Source organism: Aplidium turbinatum, chromosome 2 (genome assembly GCF_918807975.1).
Source record: "Aplidium turbinatum chromosome 2, kaAplTurb1.1, whole genome shotgun sequence".
NCBI lineage: Eukaryota > Metazoa > Chordata > Ascidiacea > Aplousobranchia > Polyclinidae > Aplidium > Aplidium turbinatum.
Window position 1 is genome coordinate 54,776,428 of NC_137473.1, and position 14,976 is coordinate 54,791,403.

Below are 14,976 nucleotides of genomic sequence, written 5' to 3' on the forward strand. Positions count from 1 at the left end.
CCTGTCGAGTGCCAGTAATTTGATAAATTGGAACCCAGCCAGCAAGCCCATATGGGCCCCACATGGGGTCCTATATGGGCTGATGTACGGGCCCCATGTGAGCTGCCCATATGGGGCCCATACACATTGTGTCCGCGGGCATCACATTGCCCCCATATAGGCTGCCCATATTCATTTATGGGTTTCATGTGGGTTGCTCACACTCAACCCACAAATCTAATATGGGCTGCCCATATGTAACCCATAAATGTAATACAGGCTGCCCATATGTATATCAGGTATATATAACTGCAGACAGATGCCAAAGTGCTCAAACTGCAAGCAGTGAGCTTTGCGCAATGCATAGCAAGGTGCCCCCAGTAATTTTGCTTGTTCAATTTCATTTTGTGTTTGTTTAAAAGATCAATAAAAGTCGTTTGAGACAACTAAAAAATCTTAGTCTAGACAAACTCTGATCGAGGTGTATATCATATTAGTATGGGTTGCCCACAAACCTTTGAATCACAGTGTGGGTAGCCCATGGTCTGCCCATAAAAAATGTGGGCAGTCCATGGTCTGCCCATAAAAAATGTGGGCAGCCCATGGTCTGCCCATAAAAAATGTGGGCTGCCCATGGCCTGCCCATGAAAAATGTGGGTAGCCCATGGTTTTCCCATAAAAAATGTGGGCAGCCCATGTTCTGCCCATAAAAAATGTGGGCAGCCCATGGTCTGCCCATAAACAAAGTGGGCAGCCCATGGTCTGCCCATAAACAAAGTGGGAAGCCCATCAATATTTTATGCTTAGCCCATGATCAATAATTTTATGTGGCTAAATTTATTAAAATGCATTCATATGATAACGCATTTGAAGATTGGAAGTTTTATATTCCACCTTTTCATTTAGCAACACATTCTGCAAGAAAGCCCATATTGGGCACATATGGTAAAAACACAAAAACCCACATAGAACCCACATGCCCACAAGCCCATTAAAATAGTATATGGGGCCCATATGGGCTTGTTGGCTGGGAAATCTCTAAAATTGGCTTTAAATTGGAAAATTGGATTGCTTGGCTATACTGTAAATCTTACTTTACAAAAATTGGCGAAGTAGTCTACTCTACATTTCCGTCGCTATAAAGCTTTTCAAAAATCAACCTTTGTTTACGTGGTAGGCCTATCACTATCAGCTCAAGATAAGGTCAAAGCAATTTAAAATTCCTAGGCCGAAAATATGAAATGACTTACCTTCAGAAGTGGTCAGGACAACGAATTTAAAAAGCTTCAATAAAACTTAAATTCATTATCTGAATTCATTTTACCAGTAGGTTAGTCCCATACTTGAATCCAAGCAACGGGGGATGAGAAGATAGGTTCTCATTATACTAATATCTCGTTAATAATGTGTAATGTGTTTTCCGTATAGTAGACTACTATCCTACTTTGCAAGGAATATTTTTCCTTTACGTTTACGTAAAAACACAGGATTTACTTGAGTACCGCAATAGCAAGTTTTTTTGCTTTTTTAAAATTTTATTGCACATCAGCTTATCTTTAGTCGCAATTTGCCGATGCTTGACATTTGCTACAATAGCACACGGGAAGCAGCTGGCTCGATGACTGAGACAGTCTTGCGCTGCTTTTTGTCTGTTGTGGAATTCAGTTTTTTTATGTTGCTAGTTTTTTTTTGTATTGGTTGCTAGTGGAACCTATATTGTACTATTCTCACAACAAAAGAAATAAAAGTTTGTTGTTTTCTCTCTTTCTCTCTCTGAGGGAAGGATTCTTGCAATTATATTCACTACAAAATATTTCAGTCTACTCCTTACCTCTTCTTGCCTTTCAGCTGTGAAAGACAAAACTGCCTTCAATAAATTGCAAACTACGGTTAACTTAAATTAAACTCTTATTTAAACTCCTATGCAATAAGTTACAACACTCAAGATCAATCACAACATGTTTAAATTATTATTTATTTGCTCTGGAACAAGTCTTCGGTGAGAAATTTTGTACATTTTTTTGGTTAACAACAACGATGAATAAACCGCAAGAATGTCATAACACAGATAACGCCGTCCAATTTAAAGAACGTCCCTTTGCACAATGTCTTTCGAGGTTTTAGCAGGGAAGATTTAGTTTAAGTTGCAACTATTTAAAACAAAATATTTGACAACATTTTGGAAACGAAAAAATCTTGTTTCAATTCAATTCTATGTTGTCTCGATTTAGATTTACACATTTTTTTTATAAAACATTTTTTATTTGAAAATTATATTTCTATAAACAAACTAGGCCTTGACAATTTTAACTTCATAAATTATCATATTCTGGAGCATGGGTTAATAAAGTCTAATTGTGCTTTAGCGTCGTCTAGCGGCAGGAATCCAAATTTTATCTCTGGTAACATAGTTTTATTTTATACAAATGGCATCATGGTTAGAAATATCAGACATAACAAATATGGTTAAATTTCCATCCCAATGGCAGGAAATAATAAATTACATAACGGCATTGGCTTTAGGGAAATGTAGGGTAAAGTTAGACTACCTTATGTGTGTACATTTGTGTGTCTATATGCAAGCGAACTTTTCAGAGAGCTGATCTACAAAATTTTTCCAATTATTAATTAATTTTTCAAGTTCTAACCTAACAAAATCTAATGCAGCAACTTCTCTATAGCTCAATCTGTAACTTAGTGAGTTTGGAAACGTATAAATAGCATGATCAAGCTAAGAGGTTTTACCTTGATAGTCTAGGCCTAATAGGTTAAGCGCCTGACTTTATATATGAAGAAACTGCCAGGTCAAGCTAGACTCTCAAGGTCTGGTTCAACTCTCGGGGTGAGCGGTTGGGCAGCGCACTTCAAGGCAAGCTCTCCATTCAGCGGAACCTAATGGATGATATAATACACAGAAACAACACTTCAAATACAATCGGAAACTTTACTCTGTCAAATTCGGTGACTGGGCCTGCGTCAATGATTCAAAGCCTCTACAAGTACGTATGCGAAACTACCAGTAATAATCTATCAAAGCAGCTTTCTCAGTCCGAGGATAAAGTTTCAATCAATTAATAGTCCGCCCGATGGCTCAGTTGGTTAGCGCGTGACTTCGTGAACGAAAAAGCTACAAGAACAAGCGGCGCTGGTTCGACTCTCGGGGTGTGCGCTAAAGTAACGCATTCTATAAGGACTGCTCTCCATTCAGCGGCACCTAGTGAATGGAATAATTACCCGGCAACAAAACTTCAACAATCAGAAATTTTACTCTGCCAATCTCGGTAACCGGCCATGCATCAAAAGCCTCTACGTGTAGGCGAAACTACCAGGAATAACCTATCAAGGCTTTGTCAGTCCGAGTATAAAGATTCAAAACCAACCAACCAAAATCTTGCTGTCAGAAGCCGAACAAAACGCATTCAGCCGCGACGACATAGCGAACTATGTCCGTCCAGTTAGCTCAGTGGTTAAGCGCCCGACTCAAGATCAAACAGTGATGGTTTGGCTCTCGGGGTGTGCGCTTGAACAACGCACTTCCGGACTCATTTAGCGGTACCTAGTGGATGGAATAAATCGCAGATAACAGCACATCAACAGCAATTGGAAAACGTCACTCTGGCAATCTCGGTAACCGGCCGGGTAGCAAAAGCTCTAGATTCTAGAAGTATGTGAAACCACCAGAAATATTCTATTAAAGGCTTTTTCAGTCCAAAGATAAAGATTTAAAACCAACCAACTATTTCTCAAGTCACGAAACCGGTGCCAGCGGATGTTCCAGTGTATAAGCAAAACTACAAGGATGTAGCTTCATTAGAAGTTTATTCATCCCGTGACATTCTTCTTCTTCTTTTGATTTCATTCCCACTTCAAGTGGGGTCGCCGGTGCAAATTGTAGCCCTTCACATCACTTTGTCAACTGCATCTTTTCTTTCACCCCCACTATTTTCATATATTTTGCCACACAGTCTCTCCATTTCCTTTCGGTCTTCCTCGCTTCCTATTACCTACTTTCAATTGTCTCATTTTTTTCCGACTTCGTATCTTTTCATAACGTGACCGTGTCCCAAGAATAATATTTACAAAATTAGGCTATATCCAAATAAGGCCGGAAAAAGTTTCGAAATTGACCAACTACAGTTTTGACTTTCAACATCATTTATTCCAAGAGGTTTAAGTCTTCCTACATCAATAATCGACGCATGGCGTGTTAACATAGTGAATATCATTTTGCGTTTGTTACTTTCTCCACAGTTTTTACTTCATTGAGACCGCTTGTCAGTGGAAACATTGGTAAATTGTGGAAAGTGAAAAGCTTAACCAACTTTCTATCAAGTTGGTTTGAAAAGTAGAGTTTATTATAGCTCACTGTACGTGGCATCACAGATGGTACAAGATAACCAGTGAATGGACTCACATAGGAAAGGAGCTAGAGAAGGAACCAAGATGACAAAAAAATAGAGGAAAACAAATCGGTAACATTTGGATCGGAACAAAAGATAGAGTGCTTTTGAAAGACTTGCAACGTATCTGCACACGTATCTAACGCCTATCTACCAACAGTAGTATGATACGTTGTTGGTTATTTTACTGGCTTTCATAAATTGTTGTTCAACCAATTCCCGTTAGACTTACTCCTGTATCGTTGCCAACCACACAAAAAGCAATTGGATTTATCCAAAACTAAATTAGCCAAAAAACTATTTTTACTTTTTTATTCCAAGGATATCTACGCTCTGTCACACCTCTGCAACGTCATCAAGCAATATCTCTAAGAAAAACATAGTGGGTCAGTTTGCTACACCTCAATTGCAGCTATTAGTGACGACGATTGGGTGATATGGTTTTCAATTGCATTCATGGTCTTGACAAATTTTATTGTGTGATTATCCGAAACGTATTGTTGAATAAAATGATAAGTTTTTAGGCTACGAGTCAATTTGTTATACCTTGTAGTGGTGAAAGGCGGTACACAGGATGGTTCTTGATGGAGATGTGAACAAAACCACACACGTACTACGTTAGTAACCATCCAAAACAGTAATCAGGGACTGCTCACTGTATTGACCTCTCCATGGTATGAAGCGGAATGCCAAGACAGCCTTCAATCATTGACAATGACACCATAGGCTACAGTGGCTAACCGACGGGTGTCCTAATGTACAACGACAACACAAGAAAATAAATATCCGAACAATATGGCAGTACTGTAGTATAGTAATGAATTTAAAAACAGTATTATCTAAACCTTTTCACTTACGTGAGGCTTTCAGACGTAGTTAAAACTTGGAAGATTTCCGTTATTTCCTCGACGATTTACTCGTGTTTCGTTTTTTAACTGCAAGATGTTTTGCTTGTCGCGCGATAAACTAATTAAACAAACACGGCGTCCTCATCTTTCTCTAATTGTAGTGCTACAACGTCCAGTATGATGTTATCACATCATTTTTATGAAAACACTATAGGCCTACAGCTCTCTTATTCTGCCGAGTAACAAAAGAAACATGCATGTGCAAACTCTTTAAAAGCATGCGGTGCAAACAAAACACACGACAATGAAAATTAAATTTAGTGAATGAAAGATGAAAATACTGAACCATTGTCATACCATGGTAGATGCTAATGTGATAAAAAATACCCTTTTTACTTACGCTCTGCTGGGCACTGGCATGGATTGAAAATCCATACTGAGCAAAGAAAAGTCCGTTGCCTGATGCATTAGCTAAAGGTGAACCCCCTGAACAAAATATAAAATTGCTCAACGAACAATGGTTCGACGCTAGGAATCTGAATTTTGGCTACCATCAAAAGTTAGACTCTATACTTTGCCTAAACACAGCTGCATGTTTTCTGTAGGATTAGAACCACCTTATGAAAGTCCAGCAAACGCTATCAGAACTCAGTTACTACGCCTGCGCGTACTAATTGATAGCAAAGATATATCTAGAGAACATCGGTGTTTAAAGTACATACATCAGTCCAAATGTAGTTTTCGTGTTAGCACAATAACAACTTTAAGAGTAAGTTATTACAATTAAAAAAAAAGAAATATCTTTAGTTAAAGTGGCTTTAAACTTGACAGTAAATTGATTGTCAGTCCAGTTGCGCTATTCAAAGACCTACTTCTTGTTTCTCACCTAGTTAGCTGTATACACGGCATAGGATATTATAAGAAATACTATTAAGCATATTACTACTATTTTAACTTGAGTATGCACTGACTTGATTGTGATAGCAACATCCTACCTTCAATCAATGAAGATCGAATGTCCCGACTAATGTGGATCACTATTTGGCTCAACTCATTAAAGTTTGCCACATAGTAAACCCTGTCATTGGACTCCCGCCCTGTAGCCACAGTCTAAAAGGAATAATCTATCATTGGAGTCTGATTAAACCTAATAAGTTACTAAAACAGGGTTGCCATTTGTTTCGAGCAATATTATCAAATTATATAATTTATTACAGAACACTTACATAATTATACTGAATAACAATGTATGGTTTGAACAACCATTTCGTACGATTTCGAAGACTTTTTCTAGATGCCTCATTTCAACCAGTGATTAGCCTATTGCAAATAAAAAAGGGAAAACCAAATTTTTATACAAGGGAAAACCAACATCAAGAAACTCAGTAACTGTTTATCAAAAGAATGTCACAATACACACAAACAATGAAAAGTCATCTTGCATCTGATTTACAATGAACGCTTTGAAAGAAAGCTCATACAGACAATGGATGATGGTTTGATTCCACCAAACAATGAATATGGCAGTGGTTCTGACAAAACACTCAAAAAATTTTTGCATTTAGAAAACGCCATAACAGTCGGGTGCTGAATAATTTAGTCACTTTTTATTGTGCATCAAATCCTTGTCTTACCCTTAGTTCTGGAATCCTCGCTTTTCCAACTCCAACTGCAAATGTTGTGATCTCAAAAGATCTCACAAATGCAGCACTGTGATCCAAGAACTCCCCGTCGGTTGATCTGAGCAATAAAAAAGGATGATGATAATATCAGTAACAACACCACCTATTGAATAATTTGTCGTTCAAGCTATGAGAATAGCGGGAACATGGAATAGGAACAACAAGGGCACAACAAGGACATAACAAGGGTGCAACAACGGCACATGGAAGAGAAAGCGAATAATACTGTAGGCTACCTCTTGGCCAGGAAAATTGTGAAACTGAGAGCTCCAGGTTGTTTAAATTTTGCCTCAAATTCGGTTGGCGTCCCACAGCTAAGCTTTCTTCACATTTCAACCTTAACCCCAATCTCAGCCACTGAATATTATAAGCCATCTTCCATCAGTGTAGCATGATTCTTTAAAATGATTGGAGCTATAATTTAAGGAAGTAGGCCTACTAAGGGGTAATAAACCAGCAAAGCATCGCCATCACCCTTTACCTTCCGTCGGTTAAAAGAATCAATACTTTGTTTGTTTTCGGATCTTTGAATCTCTCCGAACTCATAAAGTCGGTCACCGTCTTATTGAGCGCATGCGCAGTATAGGTGTGGTAACGAGTGACTTGGATTTTATCTACAGCACGCTGTTGAAACAACGCCAATAATTAATTAACTAGAAAACAGTAGTACATAGATTTTACAATCATGGATGCAAATGTGATAATTTTTATTCCAGCTTTTGCCTCTAGAGAGGCAAGATTTAAATTTAAACATCATTGTAGTATACAGCATGCCCGATAGCTTGGGTCACACCGAAGACTTTAAAAACGACACCGATTACCCAGTGAGAATTAAGTCGGGTAATAATGTGATGACATTGTAAACCTGATATAAAATTAAAAATAAATCCTGTCGCTGAAAGACCTTAGCAGTTGTAGAGCGACAATAAATAAAACCATAACATTATTATTATGTACGATGACTTTGTCCATAAACTTGATCTTTAAATTCATTCACAGTACTTCTCCTACCTTGTGGCTTGCAAATAATGATGATAGCATGGTTCCTAGAAATTACTGAGCATGAAATAGATTACTTCAAATACAGAAAGAAGATTTTTTGCAGCAATTCAAGTTTGAGGAAATATCAAACAAAGAAGATCATACTGCCGGTTTAGCATCTGACAAAGTACTTCTCTTAAGTTGGATGAGTACAGTGCATCTCTGCAAGCTTAATATCTGAAGGCTGCATTTTATCCTTACTTTCTTGAAGATATCAGTTGCATATGAATGACGAAACGTCGAAAAATGCAGATTGTTTTCTAAAGCATCACGTGATATGTTAACTGTTCTTCATCAAAAGAACATACCACCCTTTCAAACTTCGACAAATGTTAAGAAAAAATTTAGTTTTGTTGTTGCTGCTGTTGATTCTCACCTCAAAGGCATCTCGATCACGAATCGATCCTAGCGGTATCTCGGTGTTGATGAATAGTTGATCGTTGAGCGCTCTGCAAAGTAAAAATCGCTGGTATCGCTATCCTTTATAACGACATAAAATCTTCTCAAGTGACATTGTTATAGCAGCTCAAGAGTAAACCACTTTCACAATATAAAATAAGCAATTGATAACTACAATAGTCATCTAGTCAGTTGCTGGTAGTTTGTGCAAGCTTCGATATCGACTTTCAAAGATGCTGTTGAATATCTTTCCATGATAGCCTAGTCGCTTGCGCCTTCGGTTGGTTTCGAACTGACAGCCTAAGGAATGCCAGCGAGGCGTTTTAGCCGCTTGACCTCAAAAATGAATTATTTCCGAAAACAATTAACGCATTGACTGGAAATATTTTTGTTACTAAATCTGATGATTTGAATCTCAAAGGAAATGGACGAAACCATTTTGGTGATTAATCTTTTTCCTTCAATGTTTTCAGAAAAGTTGAATACTTTTTGGAAATTCATAATCAAATAAATAAAATATGTATGTTGTGCTACGCAACGAACCGTGACGCAAAGAAGTGAGAATATCTCACAATCCCGATACGGACGTTGCCATCGGATATGTTGAAGCTCCTGCAGAGAGCTTTGGTCCAGTTTTTTACTCTTTGAAAATTAACATTTCCAATGGATCCTGAGGCGTCGAGAAGGAATATCAGATCGATCAATGGAGGTTTACAACCTGAAATTAAAACGCGCCAAGAAATCACGTTAACTGGCCAGCCGAATAACAAATAAGTAAAACGTGATTTCAATACTTAATATTAAAGCAGATATTTATGCCATCAAACCAAATTTTTAATCTTATTTTATACAAGTTTTTCTCTTTTTCAATTGCCTTGCCTGAACCAGGCATCGACGGCCTCAGATGAATAATTAGACCAAATATTCCTTTTATATGTTGCATGAATCATTGTTTCTGTCTTATAGTTAAATTGTTTCAGATGTGTTTGTCTTTGTCTGCCAGACGCCCGCTTTCCAAAACTTTTACCAGTTAAAGAGAGATGCTCCAGTTTTTTGCTTTCTTAAACAAGTTAGACTTGTATAAGGTTCAATATATTTTTATTTGTTGATGTCAACACATCTCGCTACAAATTGAAAACACAAACGTTTTTTTGTGTCCCTAAAATTAACATTCCGCTTCAAAATTGCTTGCTCACTTTCATTCAAGGCGGGCCGATGTTCCTCCCATTTCGTTCCTAGTGGACTTTGCTTGTAGCACCTTCCGGCAGCGTACGAATACGATCTGCACTTTTCTTGCTTTAAAGGGGAGCAGGCCTAAAAAGATAAACAAAACATTTTTTAAATTACACTCTTTTTGTCATACGTCTTGTTGTAGTGATTGGCCGGTGAATAACAGACCAAATCCAGTTTCACTTCAACAACCCCTTAGCGTAATACAGTCCTGAGAAAGTTATAGAAGTTCTGGAATAAAGGAAGACCTATTTAGCTTGAAATATTTGGTGGCTGAATCCAGTACAAATGTACCTAATTCGTTTTTGGTTGTTAATTTTAAGCGATTGCGTTCACCCAGACAGCAAAAACCGTCATTTTTAGGTTGATTCAACGTCTGCAGACTAAATCAAAAGCGATTTGCTATCTGGGCTTTAATTTTGTTATCTGAAATATGCACATTTTCCAAATACTATCAAATCTTAGTCATATTTCGTATGAAATTTTAGAATCTTAATAGGCTAACATTCCATACAATCATCTTTAAACGCATTCTGCAACACGAAGATTGTTATTGCGTTTCCTTGTTGATGCAACTTTATATAATTATTGTAGAATACGAAAGAATACCAGTAAATTTCCGTTTGGATCATTTCCAACGCTTAAACCAAACGCGTCTCCGAGGTATCCTCCTGGACGTTGTACGGAGGTACAGGCTGCTGAGGGTGAAGTGAAGGAAAGAGGACAAGATAGGACATCACCTTCAGCTGCGACACAAATCGTTAACAAATTCAATAACATGATACACTCTTCTGGTGTAGTGTAAAGGTGAGTCTTATATCCATTAGTAGGGTTGCCAGTTCCTTTCTCTTGGCCGCCTTTCTTTCAGCAACTATACCCATCCAATCTTCTGGTGTAAACTAAGCCAAACTATCACAAAATATTTCAAGTGATAATCTGGGTTTATTCAGACGTTTCGTTAATCAGACACGACTGACTTCTTAGGGCTAAATCAGGTAGTGACTGCCTACCTAGCATAGTAGAACACAGGACCATGACGGTTTAAAATAAGTAAACGTGTTTAGCAAATGCCTTAACCTACTAAAAATGCAAAATTAATTAAATCGCTTTAAATATATTACTTTTAATGTATGGATCAGGCAAAAAGCCGGAAACAATATATCTGTTTTCAATGAAATAATCTAAAGACTCCGAAGAAAAAGCTTTGAATATAGGTATAAGAAACTATTTTATCACATTTTTTTGTTAATTGGGTTTTTGCAAAATGAAAGACGAGGAAACGCGCACAGACAAGCAAGGCTAACACTTGTAAAGTTACTTGCATATTAAAATAAGTAATATCCTTAGCCTTGCAGTGGGGCTGAGTCCAACATTGACAAGAGATACTACTACAAGACCAGTATAAAATAAGCAATTTTCAGAGTGCCAGCAGTGGTGTACCGTGACCTTGTGTTGGATATTTACTTTTGCAGCAAACTTTAGTCTACTTGTAAAAATGCCTACGGTGCGGTTCAATCGAGTTAGCTCCACCGCTACGCCATCAAGTATCAGTATTATACAAACTACGTTCTTTTTAGAAGTTGCTTTTGAAGTCGATCAATCTGATCAATAAATTTTAAAAATCTATTTTCAACAGCCTACATTTCGTCATCCACTGCGCAACTTTATAATTTGCTACTCCACATGGCAAAGCTGCAACATTTTTACATTAAACTGCTTGGGGGAAGTGATACAATGAAACTTGTTCCAAGTTTGTATACAAAAGTAGCCTAATAGGCTACAAACAAATAGCCAAAGTACAACAGATATTAACTATTTGAATATTAAATTGAATCAACTATCTGATGTTAACTATTTGAATAAGCTTAACAGAAGATGATCTAGCTAGCTGATCGAAATTGATTTTTTGCTGTTTATGATTGATCTGACTCGTGTGGAAATAAACTTGTTTGTAACTTTTAAATTTGATTTTTTTTTTAACTTTTGTCATAAATACAATACTTACCGTAAATGGAAGAATTCCTTAGGTTTGGATGATTCCCTTCAAACGCCTTGGGAGCACCAACGTGCAAGCGGAAAGAATTTCTAAACAATGTGCAATTGTAACTGTAAATGGATTGCTTTGATAAAAAAATCACTAATAAGTTTCTGAGCAGCCGATTTGTAGCATTGAATTGACAGCGATAGACACGTGCTGTGTCATTAAAAAAAAATTACTAATGTTATATTTTTTTGGCATAATCTCATTTGATGTGAAAGCTGCATTGCAGGATTTGATTTGTTTTAGTTTGTTTTGTTGTTATGCTGTTTGCAGTAAACCATAGTTTTCTGGTAGCCGTGTCAAAGCATGGGAAAACTTTTGTTGGGTCTATGATTAAGTCTCCACCAGAAGGGCTTTTGTTATTTCAGAAGTTCTGCCACAACGTTTACCGTTGGTAGATGCAAACTCAACCAAACTGCCAAAATGAATCCCCCCAAATCAGCTCACAGACCATCTCATTTTGGAGTGCCTAGTGAGTAACCCAGCTTCAAAGAGGATACCTCACAACCCACCAATGCAACAAAGTTCTCATAGATCGGCTAAATGAAGACTGCTTGGACTTATAACGTCATACGAGACAACAACAGGATTTGATCAGCCAAAAAACGAAATTAAATCATTCAATGGAATTGCTGTTAATAACATGCACAGAAATTAAACCGTAGTTTCCTGTTGCGAAAGTGTTGCCAGATTCATCCTACATCGGACGTGTTTGAAAGTTAATTTGAACTCATTTAAATTACAAAAAACTTGACGTCCATACAACCAGTTGTTGTAAAAGGAAAAACTTTCAAAGATACCCAGTTTCCAAGAACCAGGAAGTAGGTTATTAGGGCAAAAACACGAAAATGTAATCAAGGACCAAAAAAAAACTCTTGGCATCACTTCAAAACAACAGACAAAAAGTCTTCGAAAATTTGCTAACGACTTTTTGTCATTTCCTGAAGAACACACGTGTCAAAACCACTTGACGCGTCAATGTGCTACACATCAAGTTCCAGATGACAGAGAGATTGTTTTCAAGACGTGGCTCAACTAGTCTAATAAATAAAATGCCCAATAATGCGTTGAAAGATATAAGTTCGTACTTCATTGCTTCAAAAATATGGTATTTGTAAGAAAAATTGTCCTAAATTTGCCGTTTTAGAGTTAGATCTATTGCCAATAGGCTTTATACCACCAACATATTTACGTCTTGCTGCATAAAGAACAACGTGCTAGCCTAGTTTCCATTCTCATCTGCATTTTACTTATAGGACGCGACAGCTACCCAAACAATGCGAGTTATTTGAGCCTGGTTATTTGATGCTTTTCAAATGTTTCGAGATAGTAACTTTCAGTTTCAATTTGAACCGTTTCGCGCCATTTCCAAAATAGTACCTGAGTCTGTTTTGCCTTTGTGAAACAGCCACATTCCTACGTGCAGTGCTGGGCACAATATCACTACTTAAACACATCAATACATGTGAAATTAGTTAATGATCTTTTTTTTTTGACTGAATTTGCATGCACCCATTATTGCACCTTAAGTATCGTTGTGTTACCATTATTCATGCATTAAATACTACAATACTTTGTTATTCGGTCATATAGGTTGTAAGCAACGTTGTGTGACGTAACAACCAGGCCTAGCTCCCATTAATAGCTACTTGAGATTAAAGCTCCGAAAAAATTAATCACCTTTCTGGAGATTTCTTTTGGAGTGATAGAGCATATCCAAAATAGCTTGAGTGAAAATATTTCTCTCCTATAATCACCGCGTCATTTCGGTTGACATTATTTTTTTTGTGATTACTCAACTCTGGAGGTCTAATCACGACTGAGGTTTTATCTGTTTCCAGATTGTATGCGTGGATGACAGAAATAAATAACAAAAATAAGAACATTATGAGCATAATAAATATTTCCTAAACCTGAAAAAAAAAACAATACAAGTATACATCACTTAATATTTACAGCAAAAGTAAACAAAGAAAAACGCTTGATTTCTATATGACATTGAGCTCTTTCCTCTTAGCTTTTGCTGCATCCTAAATGGTTTAACTCTGCTTGCTTCATCGAGCGCTTTTGCAACTATAATGCTTTTCATATCTTAAAAACATCACATTGTAGACTTTGTAGACTTAAAAATATTTGTAGCTGTATTTCAGCCGATGACCAATATTGTAGCCTACTATATTGAACTGAAAGTTTGATTTGTTGTGTGAAGTTTGCAGAACTTTCACTAAGCTAATTAAAATGAAATAAATTTTATAAACAAAAGTATTTAATTCTAACGGTTGCAATGATGCATTCTAAGTGTAGGCTTCGAGACAAGACACGTATTCAAGCCATCTGGCAATGATGCAGATATCTGCACATTGTGCAACTACAAAACCAACAAGAAACACATCACCAGTAGAGTTAACAGGGGAGTCCAGGGGTACTTTTGAACCGAGCCTGGAATGATTTTAAGGGGCCCGGATACTTAAGAAATCACCGAAGTATCTTGATGTGGGCCAGAGGATATCATTAGTACTGGTCCCAAAGTATCCTCTCAACAGCCCTGTGCATCACAGATACAGCCATTTGAGCTTCAAGTGTGATGACATAATCTGTAGCCTACAACACAACGTCAAAAGCTTAACTCCATCTTAAAAAATATTTATTTAAAAAAAAAACAAGAATTCTCAAAAAGTTCTTTGACTAAGCAAAACTACATTAAAGAAATTTTTCTTTATTACTGGTTTGAGGAACAGACCACAGTGTTACATCAAAACGTTGGTTTTGATATCAAGGCAATTTAAAAACTTTATTGAGTTTTTTGCTCGCCTTATTTGTCCCAGCTCGGCTAGTACGTTAATTAGGCAATAAATCAGACAGCATTTTGCACACAAAAAGATTAGAAGCAAAAAGAATGATTTTTTTAATTTCTTGACGTTGATATAATGTCGACATGTTCTTATACGACGTAACTGTCAGAGCAACGTAATAACATGAACAGTCAGTTAAAATTCGAAGAAGTCCAACATCGGAGAAAATCGTCATAAAGTATTTTCCCATCAATTCACAGACTTTCCAGACATTGTCGTAACAATTTCTCCTTTTAACCTTTAATCTTGATGAAAAAACGCTTTAAATATCGCCGACTAGCGGCTGCAAAGCTTAAATATATTGCAAGGAATGTTGCTAATGGCTAACTCGTGTAGAGAATTGCTATTAGGTAATAATCGTGACAACAATTACACTCTCGTTCTTTTTTAAGCTCGCGCGAGTTGATTAAACGAAATTGCAATTTGTTTTTGCACGGAGCAAATTTATCAAGTTTAGAAAAGGTTTTGAGTGAAATTCTTTTTAGAGCCTACAGTCCAAGCAAC